The sequence below is a fragment of the Schistocerca gregaria genome, chromosome 7 (genome assembly GCF_023897955.1).
Source record: "Schistocerca gregaria isolate iqSchGreg1 chromosome 7, iqSchGreg1.2, whole genome shotgun sequence".
Lineage (NCBI taxonomy): Eukaryota > Metazoa > Arthropoda > Insecta > Orthoptera > Acrididae > Schistocerca > Schistocerca gregaria.
The window spans coordinates 197,880,411-197,897,032 of record NC_064926.1 but is presented as its reverse complement, the minus strand read 5'-3'; the positions used below and the strand labels follow the sequence as shown (position 1 = coordinate 197,897,032).

Here is a 16,622-nt window from a genome sequence, read left to right as displayed (position 1 = left end):
GTACTTCACTTCATCATAACTCAGTCAATTAGCAGGAAATATTAGTAAATAATCTCTGCAGCAATTCCAGAGATTCTTGACAGATTGAGAATGCTATGTAAGTTTTTGATATAACGACAAATTAACAGTTTTCGAATTTAGTCCTTTACCTATACTGTGAAATTTCGTGATTCTACGTCAAAGGAAGGTACTTGAAGGGTTTTTATGAGTAAGTTTTCGAGTATCAAAACATGATTGCATCTTTTGATTGCACTGACTTAGAAGCTTAAACGTTTTACACAACCAAGGAACCGTAGGCGTTAGTGTGTGACATAAATTTAACTTGACAAGTCTACCCATTCCTGAGAAAAAGGGATCTTAACAATCAGATAGACAGACTGACAGACGGACAACAAAGTGACTCTATAAGGGCTCCGTTTTTAATGACTCAAGTATAGGACCATAAAAACGTCGAATAGATGTCCCCTACAGGAATCGGGATTTCCTCGATCTCTGTGGAATGCAATGCAGCACGACATAGAATTATTGAATTATGAGCCAATCCTCAGTCCTGTTGGCATGGTATTTGTCACAGTGCTTATGTACGAGGTGCATTCAAGTTCTAAGGCCTCCGATTTCTTTTCTAATTAACGACTCACCCGAAATCAATGAAACTGGCGTTACTTCTCGACGTAATCGCTTGCAGACGGACACATTTTTCACAACGCTGACGCCATGATTCCATGGCAGCGGCGAAGGCTTCTTTAGGAGTCTGTTTTGACCACTGGAAAATCGCTGAGGCAATAGCACGGCTGGTGAATGTGCGGCCACGGAGAGTGTCTTTCATTGTTGGAAAAAGTCAAAAGTCACTAGAAGCCAGGTCAGGTGAGTAGGGAGCATGAGGAATCACTTCAAAGTTGTTATCACGAAGAAACTGTTGCGTAATGTTAGCTCGATGTGCGGGTGCGTTGTCTTGGTGAAACAGCACACGCGCAGCCCTTCCCAGACGTTTTTGTTGCAGTGCAGGAAGGAATTTGTTCTTCAAAACATTTTCGTAGGATGCACCTGTTACCGTAGTGCCCTTTGGAACGCAATGGGTAAGGATTACGCCCTCGCTGTCCCAGAACATGGACACCATCATTTTTTCAGCACTGGCAGTTACCCGAAATGTTTTTGGTGGCGGTGAATCTGTGTGCTTCCATTGAGCTGACTGGCGCTTTGTTTCTGGATTGAAAAATGGCAGCCACGTCTCATCCATTGTCACAACCGACGAAAAGAAAATCCCATTCATGCTGTCGTTGCGCGTCAACATTGCTTGGCAACATGCCACACGGGCAGCCATGTGGTCGTCCGTCAGCATTCGTGGCACCCACCTGGATGACACTTTTCGCATTTTCAGATCGTCATGCAGGATTGTGTGCACAGAACCCACAGAAATGCCAACTGTGGAGGCGATCTGTTCAACAGTCATTCGGCGATCCGCCAAAACAATTCTCTCCACTTTCTCGATCATGTCGTCAGACCGGCTTGTGCGAGCCCGAGGTTGTTTCGGTTTGTTGTCACACGATGTTCTGCCTTCATTAAACTGTCGCACCCAAGAACGCACTTTCGACACATCCATAACTCCATCACCACATGTCTCCTTCAACTGTCGATGAATTTCAATTGGTTTCACACCACGCAAATTCAGAAAACGAATGATTGCACGCTGTTCAAGTAAGGAAAACGTCGCCATTTTGAGTGTTTAAAACAGTTCTCATTTTCACCGTTGGCGGTAAAATTCGATCTTCCGTACGGTGCTGCCATCTCTGGAATGTATTGACAATGAACGCGGCCTCATTTTAAAACAATGCACATGTTTCTATCTCTTTCCATTCCGGAGAAAAAAAAAATCTGAGGCCTTAGAACTTGAATGCACCTCGTACAATGATCAGCCATAACATTATGACCACCGACCTACTATAGGTATATCCCTGCCCATATGATAGTAGCATCACCTGGCGATGAGTGACTACTTATCAGACACACTCATCGTGCATCTAGTATCAGCGAACATGCTCTCCGTGCGTAGAATGGGAAAGATGCGCAATCTATCTCAGTTTGATCAAGGGCAGATTGTGATGGCCCTGAGGCTCAGCACAAGCAGTTCGGAAATTGCACGACTTGTCAGATGTTCAGAGAGTGCTGTGGCGAGTGTCTTCACCACGTGATGAAACCAAGGTGAAACCACGTCCAGACGTTGTGGAGTTGGGTAGCACACCTCATTATTGATGTCGGACGTTCTAGACTGGGCGGACTGGTCAAACAGGACAGAAGGCAAACTGTGGTGGAACTAACATCTGACTTTAATGCTGGGCAGAGTAAAACTGCGTCTGAACACACAGTGCACCGAACACTCCTAATGATGGGCCTCCGCAGCTGATGACTCATGCATGTGCCAATCTTAACAGCACATCAGCAAATATGACTGAAATGGGCACATGACCATTGGCACTGGACGTTGGCTCGGAGGCAGAGCATTGCATGAGATGGTGAATCCTGATACCTTCTTCATCATGCCGACGGGAGGGATGGGAGGGCGCGAATCCATCGTCTTCCAGGGGAACAGCTCCTCGACACCTGCAGTGTGGGGCAGAGACGAGCTGACGCCGGCTTCATTCTGCTCTGGGAAACATTCACATGGGCAACCATGGATACAGTGTAGCTCATCCAAAGCACCTTGATGACCATGGAGTATCATACAGTGGTTGCAGACCACGTACACCCCTTCATGACGATCGTGGAATAGTAGAGAGATAGTATGATTGTGGTTCGATGAACCCTCTGCCAAGCACTTAAATGTGAATTGCAGAGTAGTCGTGTAGATGAGATGTAGATGTTTCCTGATGGCAGTGGCATTTTTCATCAAGATACTGCGCCATGTCATAAGGACAGGAGTGTGATGGAGTTGTTGCAGGAACACAGCAGCGAGATCCACTTGATGTCCTGCCAGCCCAATTCGCCAGATCTGAACCTGATCGAACACACCTGGGATGTGATTGAACGTGACGCCACAGCTCATCGCTCCCTCCCTGGAATTTACGGGGATTAGGTGACTTGTTTGAACAGATGTGGTGCCAACTCCCTCCAGCAACTTACCTAGGCCTCATTGCTTCCATGCCACGACACGTCGCCGCTGTTATTTGTGCCAAATGTGAACGTACTGGCTGTTAGGTAGGTGGTCATAATGTTCTGGCTTACCAATGTAGGTGTTATATGTATTTACACTGACTGACAAAAACAGTGAAATACACTACTGACCATTAAAATTGCTACACCACGAAGATTACGTGCTGCAGACGTGAAATTTAATCTACAGGAAGAAGATGCTGTGATATGCAAATGATTAGCTTTTCAGAGCATTCACACAAGGTTGGCGCCGGTGGGGACACCTACAACGTACTGACATGAGGAAAGTTTCCAACCGATTTCTCATACGCAAACAGCGGTTGACCGGGGTTGCCTGGTGAAACGTTGTTGTGATGCCTCGTGTAAGGAGGAGAAATGCGTACCATCACGTTTCCGACTTTGTTAAAGGTCGGATTGTAGCCTATCGCGATTGCGGTTTATCGTATCGCGATATTGCTGCTCGCGTTGGTCGAGATCCAATGACTGTTAGCAGAATATGGAATAGGTGGGTTCAGGAGGGTAATACGGAACGCCGTGCTGGATTCCAATGGCCTCGTGTCACTAGCAGTCGAGATGACAGGCATCTTATCTGCATGGCAGTAACGGATCGGGCAGCCACTTCTCGATCCCTGAGTCAACACATGGAGATGTTTGCAAGACCACCACCATCTGCACGAACAATTCGACGACTTTTGCAGCAGCATGGACTCTCAGCTCGGAGACCATGGTTGCGGTTATCGCTGACGCTGGATCACAGATAGGAGCGCCTGCGATGGTGTACTCAACGACGAACCTGGGTGCACGGTGGCAAAACGTCATTTTTTCGGATGAATCCAGGTTTACCGCATTATGATGGTCGCATACGTGTTTGGCGACATCGCAGTGAACGCACATTGGAAGCGCGTATTCGTCACCGCCATACTGGCGTATCACTCTGCGTGATGGTATGGGGTGCCATTGGTTACACGTCTCGGCCACCTTTCGTTCGCATTGAGGGCACTTTGAACAGTGGACATTACATTTCAGATGTGTTACGACCCGTGGCTCCACCCTTCGTTCGATCCCTGTGAAGCCCTACATTTCAGCAGGATAATGCACCACCCCATGTATCAGATCCTGTACGGGCCTTTCTGGATACAGAAAATGTTCGACTGCTGCCCTGACCAGCACATTCTCCAGATCTCTCACCAATTGAAAACATCTGGTCACTAGTGGTCGAGCAACTGGCTCGTCACAATACGCCAGTCACTACTCTTGATGAACTGTGGTACCGTGTTGAAGCTGCATGGGCAGCTGCACCTGTACACAGAATCCAAGCTCTGTTTGACTCAATGCCCAGTTGTATCAAGGCCGTTATCACGGCCAGAGATGGTTGTTCTGGGTACTGATTTCTCAGGATCTATGGTCCCAAATTGCGTGAAAATGTAATCACATGTCAGTTCTAGTATAATATATTTGTCCAATTAATACCCGTATTTCTTCTTGGTGTAGCAATTTTAATGGCCAGTTGTGTACATGAAAAGGGAAGTGGAAATGAAATGAAACTTCACGAGTCTGAGAGAGTATGTGATGTTAATGCTGTGAATACAAAATCAAGTCAAATTTAGGAAGAACTTGGCAATATGAGACTGCTTACTAGCATGACATTGCACTCCCTCTGTCCTGTATGCATGCACTGATTCAGTCAGAAAGGGCATTATAAAACCGTTGTATCCTCTTCTGAGGAAAAGTGGCCCACAATTGTCGTATCTGGTCTTCGACATCCAGTATACGGGCACTGGGACAGAGTTGATGTCCAAGCTAGAACCAATTATGGTCTGTCAGTGACAGATTTGGGGATATGGATAGCCACAGAAGTACCTCAACATTACCCAGACATTTCATAGAGATACATGTCATGTCTGAACGAACATCATCTTGTTGAAAAGCAGCACCACAATACTTTCGCATGAGTGGTAACGTGTGGGGACACAGCATGTCCATGATGTACTGTTATGCCGTCAGAGATCTTAGTCACTATGAGCCATGAACTGAATTATGGTTCCCCACACCATGACACCGGCAGTAATACCGCTATGACACTCCACAATACCGAAAGAATGGGACCTGTCCACAGGTCGTTTCAATACTCGCCAATAATAGTCATCCACGGTTGTTCATTCTTTACTGAACGCAGTGCGATGCCATTCATCAGAAGTCCATGCATCCTGGTTATGGCATTTCGAATGCAACTGTTCGTCTTGTGGCGTCAACGGCAGCCTACACTTGGGATGATAATTCCCTAGTCCAGTTGCTGCTAGTATCTGACCAACGGTGTGAGATGACACAGAATATTGCAGGGAATCCATTACTTGTCCTCAGGTGGCAGGCAGAGATTTGAAGGGGTTAAGATATGGTGGATGCACAATACGGCGATCCTCTCTCGTGGTGATTAGAACTGGTCGTCTGGAAACTTGGTGAGAACTATGCCTGCCCTCACATTACCATACAGTCCACCATTGGGTCTCTGCCTCATCTGAATGCCCCACAAATCTGAATATAGCATGGTCCGACCAGTCAGCCAAATGGTTCCCTAAAATGGAGCCCATTTCAAACTCTGTACTTACATGGATATGGTGTCTGTTCTTTCCGGCGTGTCCTTATATCCGTATAAGTATATAGTTCTGGCAATACCGGCCATGACCTTCTTCTGTGCGGATGCACACATATTACCCGAACTCTTACGGGATTTGGTAAGAATGTCTTCCACGAGTAATGAATGTGTTGGGTAAGGACACTACGAATGTAGTGTGCGGGCGTATAAGGTGAGAATATGCGTCTCGCGGGAGGCGTGCGCGAGATAGTCCATGCAGTCGCACTATCCTCTGTGCTCTCGGTGGCTCAGATGGATAGAGCGTCTGCCATGCAAGCAGGAGATACCGGGTTTGAGTTCCGGTCGGGGCACACATTTTCACCTGTCTCTGTTGATATATATCAATGCCCGACAGCAGCTGAATGTATTAATATATATGATTGTAATTTCATTCCAAACTCTGTCAGGTGCTGATAACGTTGTGTCACGTAAGTACATAGCATCTCTGTGACCTGCACAGTAATCCATCAACATCAAACAATGTTCAGGCCTCTTATGTACATATCAGGCCTGGTAAACAACACTAAATGCGAACAACAGCTATGCATTTTGGTAGACATTCAACCTATCATAGAAAGTTGCGTCTCTAATCAGTTACATACCCACCGACGGTGTGTACATTTGTGGACTTACATTCATTCACACCTGACCATGTTTTCTGGGTGCTCCACTTTTCTCGTCGGGCTATATTTGCACATTTTGTGTGCTCGAAGTGAATACTGTGTGTGAGACTCATATGTTTTTCACGCTATGTGAATTATAAACTTACTTTTTGCACAGTATTTATGTAGTTTTGCACACGAAATGCGAATAAACTGCTTTCATTAGTATATATATATATATATATATATATATATATATATATATATATATATATATATATATATTAATATTAGTTTAGTTTTTCCTGCCACTGGGCCTACAAATCAAGATCACATGTTTTCCCATGTAAAGTCTCCCACAGCTGAATTACACACTATAAAAAAGTGGATGGCATATCATGTAAAAATGTGCTGCAACAATGTTACAAAATTGCAACTCGCTACTAGATCTCATTAGAAATATGTAAAACAATTATTTGTTATTAGACATGGTGAGGCAGCTATGAGAGGCCATCCTAATATATATCCAGACTGAATAAGTACAATTTAATCAATGTTTTACGTGTTTGGCTAAAGGTGCTGGTATAATTTCCATCTTTAATTTCCTATGGCACATTGTTGTATAGTTTTAATGCACGCTATAACACCCTGTCTCGTATTTTAAAGTTGTCGTTCCTGTTTGGACGTGAAAAGTGACTTGATCTGCTTCCATGGTCATGTATTGAGGCCCTTTGTGGTACAAAGATGAATAATTTTTCTAATGTACATTATATTCTGAGAGTTATATTGATATGGGGTAGTATGGGACAGACAGAAATTTCAGTGCCAGCCTCTTCTTCTCAGAGAAGCGTTTGCAACCTACCCTATGTTGTTTTCTGGCTGTGTTCCAATCTCTGCTTCCCTCTACAATTTTTATCCTCTACAGATCCCTGTAATACCATAGAAGTTATTCCGTGGCGCCTTAACAGGTGTCCTGCCATGCTGTCCTAGTTAGTGTTATCCACATATACCTTTCCTCGCCGATTCTTCAGAGAACCTCCTCATTCCTTACCTGATCAGTCCACCTAATTTTCAACGTTCTCTGTAGCACCACGTCTCAAACGCTCCGATTCTTTTCTTTTCCGGATTTCCTGCAGTCCACGTTTACTACCATACAATACTGCACTGCAAACGTATATTCTCAAAAATCTCGTCTTCAAATTAATACCTATGTTTGATACTAGTAAACTTCTGTTGACCGAGAATGCCCTTTATGCCATTGCTAGTCTGCGTTTTATGTCCTATTTCCTGTGTCCGTCATGGGTTATTCTGTTCGTTCCATTTAGCAGATCCTGTATTTTTTCTTCACTTCCACTGGGGATAGCAATGTCATCAGCGAAGGTTATCATTGCTATCCTTTCACCTTTAATTTTAATTTCACTTTTGAACCTTTCTTTTATTTACGTAGTCCCTCTTTGCTACTTCGGTGTTTGGATTGAACACTAGGGACGGGAGACTACATCCCTGTCTTACACCTTTTTTAATCCGAGCACTCCGTTCTTGGTGTTCCACTCTTATTGTTCCCTCTTGGTTCTTGTACATTTGCATTTTACTCGTCTTTCCCTATAGCTGATCCCTATTTTTCTCAGGATTTCGAACATGTTGCATCATTTACAGTGTCGTACACTTCTTCCAGGTCGACAAATTGTCGACACAGAAGTGTCGCAAGGGAAGGGCGACACACAAAATGAACAGTCTTATCAATATAAACAATCACAAGTATGTGATACATAGACAGTACAAGCGAAGTAACTAGCGTCCATGCTGCTATGCCGGCCGGTGTGGCCGTGCGGTTCTAGGCGCTTCAGACAGGAACCGCGTGACCGCTACGGTCGCAAGTTCGAATCTTGCCTTGCGCATGGGTGTGTGTGATGTCCTTAGGTTAGTTAGGTTTAAGTAGTTCTAAGTTCTAGGAGACTGATGACCTCAGAAGTTAAGTCCCATAGTGCTCAGAGCCATTTGAACCATGCTGCTATGCAAGTGCTTAATCTTGAAGCTGCTTTACAACTGGGGCGTCGCCAGCCGGTCGCGGCGCTTCATACAGGGGCCGCTGCTGCCGTGTTGTCTTCTCACAGCCACCTCCCACTGGCGTGCGGCGTTTGACTTTCCGCCTAACAGCCTCATCCTCTGCAGATCTTCCTGCATTTCGCTACAGCACTTTAGTCTTGTAGCTTCTCCGTATACTACAGCATCATTAGAGTAACGCCTCATGGAACCTCCTACGTCATTTACGGGTTCATTTAAATACAAGGCGATTCAAAAGCTGCCAACGCCTGTCGATAGGACTTGTTTACTATCTCCTTTAGCTCATATTATCATGTAGGAGATTGTCTACTGTTCTAATGGTTCCAGGATCAAAAGTAGTGGAATTTCTTTTTGTCTACTGTTCTAATGGTTCCAGGATCAAAAGCAGTGGAATTTCTTTTTGTCTCGTCCATGCTGAACTTTTGAAGTACAGTCAATTGGGATAAATTCCTATCGCTTTTATTTCAATTTTTTTGAAAATACAGGACACAAAATAAATATTTTACATCTGTCGTTACTGACTACTTGGAAAAGTAAAAATGTACACTAACTATATTGTATTAAGAGTAAAATTTCTATTTTAATACTGGTACAACTGTCATTTAGGATAGCTTTAGACCATTGTCGCCAGAAACTATCTTCAAACTACTGCAATTTTAGGATAATCATAAGACTGGGAACTTGTAAAAATGTGGAAAGACAACTGAAATACTAACTAGAAGCCACAGCCGTAATTAAAGTGTTACTTTTAGTACAAAATAATCCAAAAAGGGAGCAGGAGCCACGTGAAACAAAAGGAGTGTGTGGTAATATGATACCTTGACTGGTAAAAAGTTAACCTGATTGGCTGTAGCAGATTGATGTACCCCTGATGAGCTATGAGATTTCTTTTTCAGAGAGGTTGTGTTTTTATTTTCAATCTGTAGAACTAGTTTCCATTGCCCACAGTAATTTGAAGCGTTGATCCCACTGCGGTTAAAATGTTTCCCAATATTTTTGGATACTTACAGATGGCCAAGCCATCATCCACATAATGAGACAGGTAGATGTCAGCGCCATCTGTGAAAGCACGGAAAACTTGTCAGCATTCGGTTGCTCAAATTTAAACAGTCAGAAACGGCGCACGTGTTTGATTCTACAGGGTGATGGTAGTTTGACTCCAATTTGCAAACAATATTTGAATCCTCTAAAACAAACCCTTTTGGTTGCTCCATGTAAACCTTTTCTTTCAGAATCTTGTTTTCAATTTCACTGTCGAAATTTTGTCCTATGCCACAGTCGAGATAATGAAACTTGGTTAACTGATCCTGTTTTACTATAAGTTAACATCTAGGCAATTCACGTGTTTCTTGTTTTGTTTTTGCTTCTAATTACAAGAGCCTGCAATTCAGTTTTTTCAACATTTCCATGACGCTCTACCTTGTGTCGAACAAGCCCTCATTTGCATAGTTCAATATCCCCTACTAAAGCTACTTGATATGGATCCCACACTCTTGAGCAGTATTTCAAGATAGGCATACAAGTGATTTGTAAGCAATCTTCTTTGTACGCTGACTAATTTCCCTAGTTTCCTGCCAGTTAACCAAATACTGTCAACGGCCCTACCTACATCCGAGCCTTTGTGATCATTCCATTTCATATCCCTTTTAACTGTTTCGCCCAGGTATTTGTATGTGTTGAGTGGTTGCAACCGAGAATTACTGATATTGCAGTCACGGGTTTCTAGGCCTTTTTTGTTTTGTTTTGCGTTTCAGACAATATTACATTTCGTGTATATTTAAAATCCCTGCGCCACTTTGAATCGTATTAAGATCTGATGTAATATTTCCGCAGCTTTGCTCGCATATTACTTCATTAAGCCAGGTTCCAATGGTTGCTTTAAAAGTGTTCACCTCATTGACCCGAGAAGTGAGGTCTCTATTACCAGGACCATTCAGAAGGAAAACTGCACAGGACCTGAAAGAGTACCAATTGGAGAAGTCTTCAATAGCGACGGAAATGAAAGGACAAAATACTAATGCTTCATTTTTTATATATGTAAGGTGAATATCCAAATAGTAAAGCTGCATGCCCTCGGGAAAAATTACAGCGGTAGTTTCCCCTTGTTTTCAGCCATTCCCAGTACCAGCACAGCAAGTCTGTTTTGGTTAGTGTTTCTCTACACATATGAAAAATTGTATGTAATTCATAGGCGTATGTAGTCCTGATGCAGCCTCTCCAGTCGTGACTGGTAAACGACGTGGATCTGGTAACAAAGTAATAAAATTCACAGATGCAACTAAAGTGACGCCACAGCTCGTGGCATTCTGTGCTGCCACCATGAGCTACCGTTCATACAAGACGCAATAAATCCTACGTACTTGTACAGTTTTCAATATGGCGTCAAATGAATTCGTATTTATTTATTTTGCATGTGTCATCGTACAAATGATTTTGGGCAGATATTGATGCTGCAGTGCGGGTTACGGCATGAGACCTGTGACGAGGAAAACGAAACGCAGATGTTAGATTCCTAAATAGATTTCACACAGGAATAAAACAAGGGAAAGAGACACATATCACTATATAAAAGAAGTAACAACGGAAGACAAAAATGCTTTCTGTTATGGCAAATCAATCAACAACTGGCATATAAATAAGATTATAAAACATTATTGTATTCGTTAATATAGGCATTTCGATATTGCACCTCTAATTTTTAGTTTCACCACAGTCACATCACACATGGCAAATCAACCAACAACTGGCATATAAATAAGATTATAAAACATTATTGTATTCGTTAAAATAGGCATTTCGATATTGCACCTCTAATTTTTAGTTTCACCGCAGTCACGTCACACATGGGGTCTATTTTCAGCATACAATCCACAATTTATACAGTGATTGGTCTCTCAAAACCACGAGTTTCAGACATATTATAGGCAAGTTTTTCGAAGTCCATGGTGGTTGCTATAAACGAAGTCATTTTGTTCGATTTATCTAGTTGCATTTAACTGCAGAATATGTTCTAGGAGTCTACAACGGATGGGCGTCAATGACATTGTCATTTTTAGGTCATTTTTTGTGTACCTCTTTATTTTGGTAAGCAAAGCTGTGCTCTGAAGTAATAACATAAATACAGCGCCGATAACATGAAGGCAGATCGAGACAATAACACACCATGAATTTTTTTAGTCGACTATTGTGAAGATTCCCTCTACAAATGTGATTACCTGTCACTTCGAATATTTTCACTGAGACCTTTTAACAGGAAACAGTCTAGAAGTACCCTTATATAACTGCTATATCTTGCATGTATATTTCAAATGAAATATGTGTTAGCATCATTTCTCCTATATTTGTATCGTTCAGGATGGATTATTTCCCTCGTGTGCTCTTTGTGATCTTATTTTCGCTTTTTATGGAGATACACGTAAGTTTGGACCTGCTTTGAAACATTAAAAATATTTTCTTTCACAGCCTGGATTGTCATTTTGACTCAGCACATTTGACTGATAGAAAATGGAAGGTGAATCAATGCTGCTAGTAGCGATTCAACTTTGTTTCATTACGAGAGACTTTAGAGATTTTGATTTTTAACGGACAAAAGACTTTGCCTGAAACTGTTTAACGATATTAAGGGAGTGCATTTTCGTATTTGCTTCTATTTTTGAGGCTACTTTATGAACACTGATTACGATGAAATCACTTTAAATTTAGGAAAGATTTAATGTATGATATCAATAACCGTTACTAACGAATTCATTTTACTGCAACATATATAAAAAATATAGCAATGGTTGCCCATTAACTGGTTGTTTCTGTTGAAGTTCATTGTTAATATTTCTTGAAAACGATCATAAACTCATGGCCTCTGGAAACTCGTAAGAAAGCACTTAGAAAGCATTTTACTTAGAAATTCTTTTTCCAAGTAGAATACAGTATGTTCACGCCTTCTGATACACACGTAACTCAAAAAAGCATTCTTGTCAGCCTTCATTTGAAGGTTACCGGAGTGCGTTTTTGATAATATGCCATATTATGTCAACAAACGGGACTAAGGAAACACATTTACCTTCGTGTTTGAAGCTAAAAGCATAGTCGTAGTTGAAAGCAAATATAACACACTAACGATTACAACTACGTCCTTTCCCGTGTTTCCCCAGACTATCGGAAGCCATTTCTCTGTAACAAGCGTTACATACTGAGGAGACTAGATTATCAAGGATTTCCGATAACTTTAATTGAAGGTGTAGTGAATAGTCTCTTCCTATGAAATGAAGCAAAACTAAGTGCTATTTTATTGTTGTTACGAGCTTTACGGCGTAACAAAGCATTACGAGCTAAATAAGAATACTTACTTTCGTGTTTTACATCCGTCCGCCATTTTGACGTTGCGTTGGTTGAGTTCCTGCTACGCGCCAGTACTTGCTGGCCGCTCAGCACTGTGGGTAAACATGTCGGCGTGCAGTACGTGTGCGAGCGGATGACGAGGTGCAAGGTTGTGTTCTTACGGAAGAAAGCTTGCATTTGCATTAATACAACGACTGTGTTCATTTATAAGTATACGAAAACAGAAACTAGTATCGATTGCGTCATATACTCTACAGGTAAGTCAGTAATAACTTCAAAACAAACTGTCTCGCCAGGTAGGCGTCAGCTTGTACCTTTGGCCTTCATTTGAAATCGTTGGAGTAACATTTTCTTCGTCAATAGATGTAGAAGGAATTGATTGTGAGAATACGTTAGTAATTATGATGAAGATTGTTTAGGCGCTAGCGGCAGTGTTTTGTTGTTAGGTCTATGAAGTTGGTATGAAATGTGCAGCGTATGCAACAATGGTCTGACAATTGTAACGAACCAACTTTAAAGATGGCAGCGATGAGTTGTTGATCACATTATTGTCAAAAAACGCAATAATATTATACAATGCAGTAAAGTTCTCCGCTTTTGCAGTATTCGTACAGTTTTGAGGACGATTTGTGGAAGTATCTTGAAGTAGAAGTACGATATTTTTGGAAATTTCTTACATTTGATATTTCATTTGGAAACTTTACTAGCAATATTGGAAGATATTTATTAACTCGTTTGATTAAGATTGGTATTATAAATACATATATACTCGTGTTTCTTTTTATGACGATAGGTGACGGATGTAGGCCTGCCTTGACAGGTCATGAGGCACATGTATCTGAAATATGATAGAAGTCGTGGGTTCAAGAATATTTTTAATTCAAGATACATATTCGAAGGCGATTCAGGCATGTTATTATCGGATAAAAGTATAATTCTTATGACATATTGCATTATGAAATGTGAAATATTGAGCTCACATGTTACTCAAGCTGTTTCGGGCCAAACTGTGCTATTCATATTTGAATAATGCTACGAGTTTGTCATTTTTATCAGATAAGCAATTGTTACTGAAATTACCCAGTTGGAAACTACGTCAATTAAATTATCCATACACATAATTTGTAACTATTGCAATAATATACACTCAAACATATTCTCTACATACACAATATTATTATGTATATAAGGAACTTGTCAGGTTGGTAATTTTATGAATAAAGTGAAAACAAAATTAAGACACTTGCCTGGTTTCCATCATGAATGGCCTACAGCACAGGAAACACACAAATGCACAAAGACTACATTCAAAGCTTAGAATATAGTGTGTTGAATTGTTGATAGTGTACCGTGTTTCAACTCAATGCTTCTACATCGATAAACTTGCCTATGTATTGGGAACGGATTTTGTATGAACTGTTGAACAATGGTTGCCAGATTTTATATTGCCATGTATGGTATCAAAGTATTTCAAACATGTAGTAGCTTTAATATTGCGTTTTATTTATGTCATTTTTAAAATCATTATGTATTTTTGCAATTTACTGAGTGACGCCTCTATCGTCGTTCATTGTGCAGGAAGTTATATCTTTGCTGTGCAAGTAATATTAAAAGGGTAATAGCCCCCAAATACCAGTAAAGATAAGCAAATATTAAAATAATGAAAAATCAAATACATTTTAAAGGCTGTTTTCCATCACTGGTAGCTGATTGAAATGTTTAGTCCGGTGCAACCCAGCTGGTGTCATGAAAAAATAATTTTACTATGGAAAATACATACTATTTATTCCCTATGTCCAAATAGCTGTATTGATTTGCTTACCACTAGTTGCAATTGATTCAGAGGTTACAAGGCTTCATAGATCATTTGCAGATCTATGTCGTCGTATTGGCAACCTGTCATGTCTGTGTCAGAACCACGCTTCAAGGTGGTTGCGTCGTAGACATGATAGACTGCTGACCCAACTACAGAAATCTAAAGATGATCCAGAAGGATCCAAACATTCATGTATGAAAACAATGTGCAACTGTGACTGAAAAATAGGTAATGTATTAGAATTGTTTTAAATGTCAATACAGTTAGTGTTCTTTTGTGATGAATATGTCGGCTATAGTGATAATCTGGAATCATTGAATTATACATCGACAAATATATCTTGCTACCATGAGACAGCATCAGTAGTGGATACAACTACACCTCAACTCAGTTGCAGCCATAGCTGCAGATGGATGCATGCTGCTTCATGGCCATCCTCATAAAGTGTGGGTGTCAGTGTATTACGCGTCGATATGTAGGCGGTATTGGTTAAAGTGTAGCCATACCCAGTGATGGGGAGGTACTACATGGTAGTGACATGATACACGTGCAGATATGTAATCCATCAATTCCACATTATGCCTGAGGATTAAGTGTTGTGGCTGTTAACATGATTGCAATTAATAGACTGCAGTACCACAGCTTTGGCAAGTTATGACCCCATCTCTTCCATTGTTATGGAATGAACAACGTGGAAGGAACATTATATTGCAGTTACATTTGTTGTGCAATTCAGTAATTATATTGACTTAAGATCATTTTTGTAAGTATTGGTTGTTGCAGAAAATATGAAAGACCAGAAAAATGCACATCACTTAAGAGTTAAATGTGCCGTGTAAATTATATGCGATAATCCATATTCACAGGTTGTGTATAAGTATAAAATTGCACAAATCCACTTCGATCACAGGACTCCCTACATCCATGGTGGGAGTCAAAGTTTATTAATTCTGCAGCTCCACATGATTGAAAGCTTTTAGGATTGTGTCCGCATTAAACAAATAAAGCAGAAACCAGGGAAAACTAAAATACAGCAATGTAGTGAAAGGGTGTTCTTTTATTATTTCCCTGGTTTTCCTTAATTTTGAATTGTACTATCATCTGTCAAATAAGTAATGACACATCAAGCTTTCAGATGTGCACTGCAACAATTCCGCAGTTCTTCCACTGTCGGAATTTTATTCAGCTGTTATTGGCCTCCATATGCTGTAATTAATGTTATTTTCTTGCCCTACTGTGACTTCACTCACAACATCTGTTACAATAAAATAATTAATTACTAATTTTGTATTTTTATATTTTTGGAAGATTTTTCAGTTAAACTAAAAGTTATTTTATGGTATGCGGATGTCATTGTTCACTGCTTTGTCATCTTGTACTCTTACTACTATAAAACACTGTCTCATTGTTGCACATAAGGTGTGCCTCTTTTGTGAATAATCAACTGCAGAGGAAAACTGATGAACTGCCTGTGCTATGTCAAACTCATTTTAAAATAAATAAATGAAATGACTGCTGTGCTGCCATGTGCTTACATTGCTCACATTGTTCATCTAGCTCTGAAATTTTATTTGAATGGCTTCATACATCTCTCTTTTCCATACAAAGATGTTTTTTTTTCTGCTGTTGCTAGTGTTCACAGGCAATCATGGAGCTCACTGATATGAGTAACATTATGACTACTTAAAAATAATAAGAGTACTAGTCAAGTAGTAGCAACAACAGCAGTGCTAATTATGTCAGCATTCTTCCCCTAAGGAGTGCCCTAGTAAATACATAGAAAAATTTACTGCTCGTGCTACGTACAACTTGTAACTGTGTAAATATTTCTAAAGAGTATGAAGCATGAGGAATTTTAACTAATTAAATCTCTGGCATAAAACACCTTTTCTCTAATTTAAGCCATTTGGATTGCAATGTTTATGTATGTGGTGTATAAATGCACTACATTCTGGGCTGGACTATGGAGTCCAGAAAAATTATGTTGAATGCTGTTAAGCCAGATCATGATCGGTTAATCAGATAG

General features: G+C 40.8%; 1 protein-coding gene across 3 annotated transcripts in view; it reads left to right on the top strand.

Annotated features, from left to right (window-relative positions):
• The first annotated feature begins 12,660 nt into the window (after window positions 1-12,660).
• Window positions 12,661-16,622, top strand: part of LOC126281603 (uncharacterized) — a 54,887-nt gene continuing 50,925 nt past the window's right edge. The window contains exon 1 of one of the 3 annotated variants that reach the window (XM_049980706.1): window positions 12,661-13,037. The gene's annotated coding sequence lies outside the window, so the exon portion shown is untranslated. The remainder of the gene's footprint in view (window positions 13,038-16,622) is intronic. The other 2 variants (XM_049980705.1, XM_049980708.1) reach the window with 2 other exon arrangements.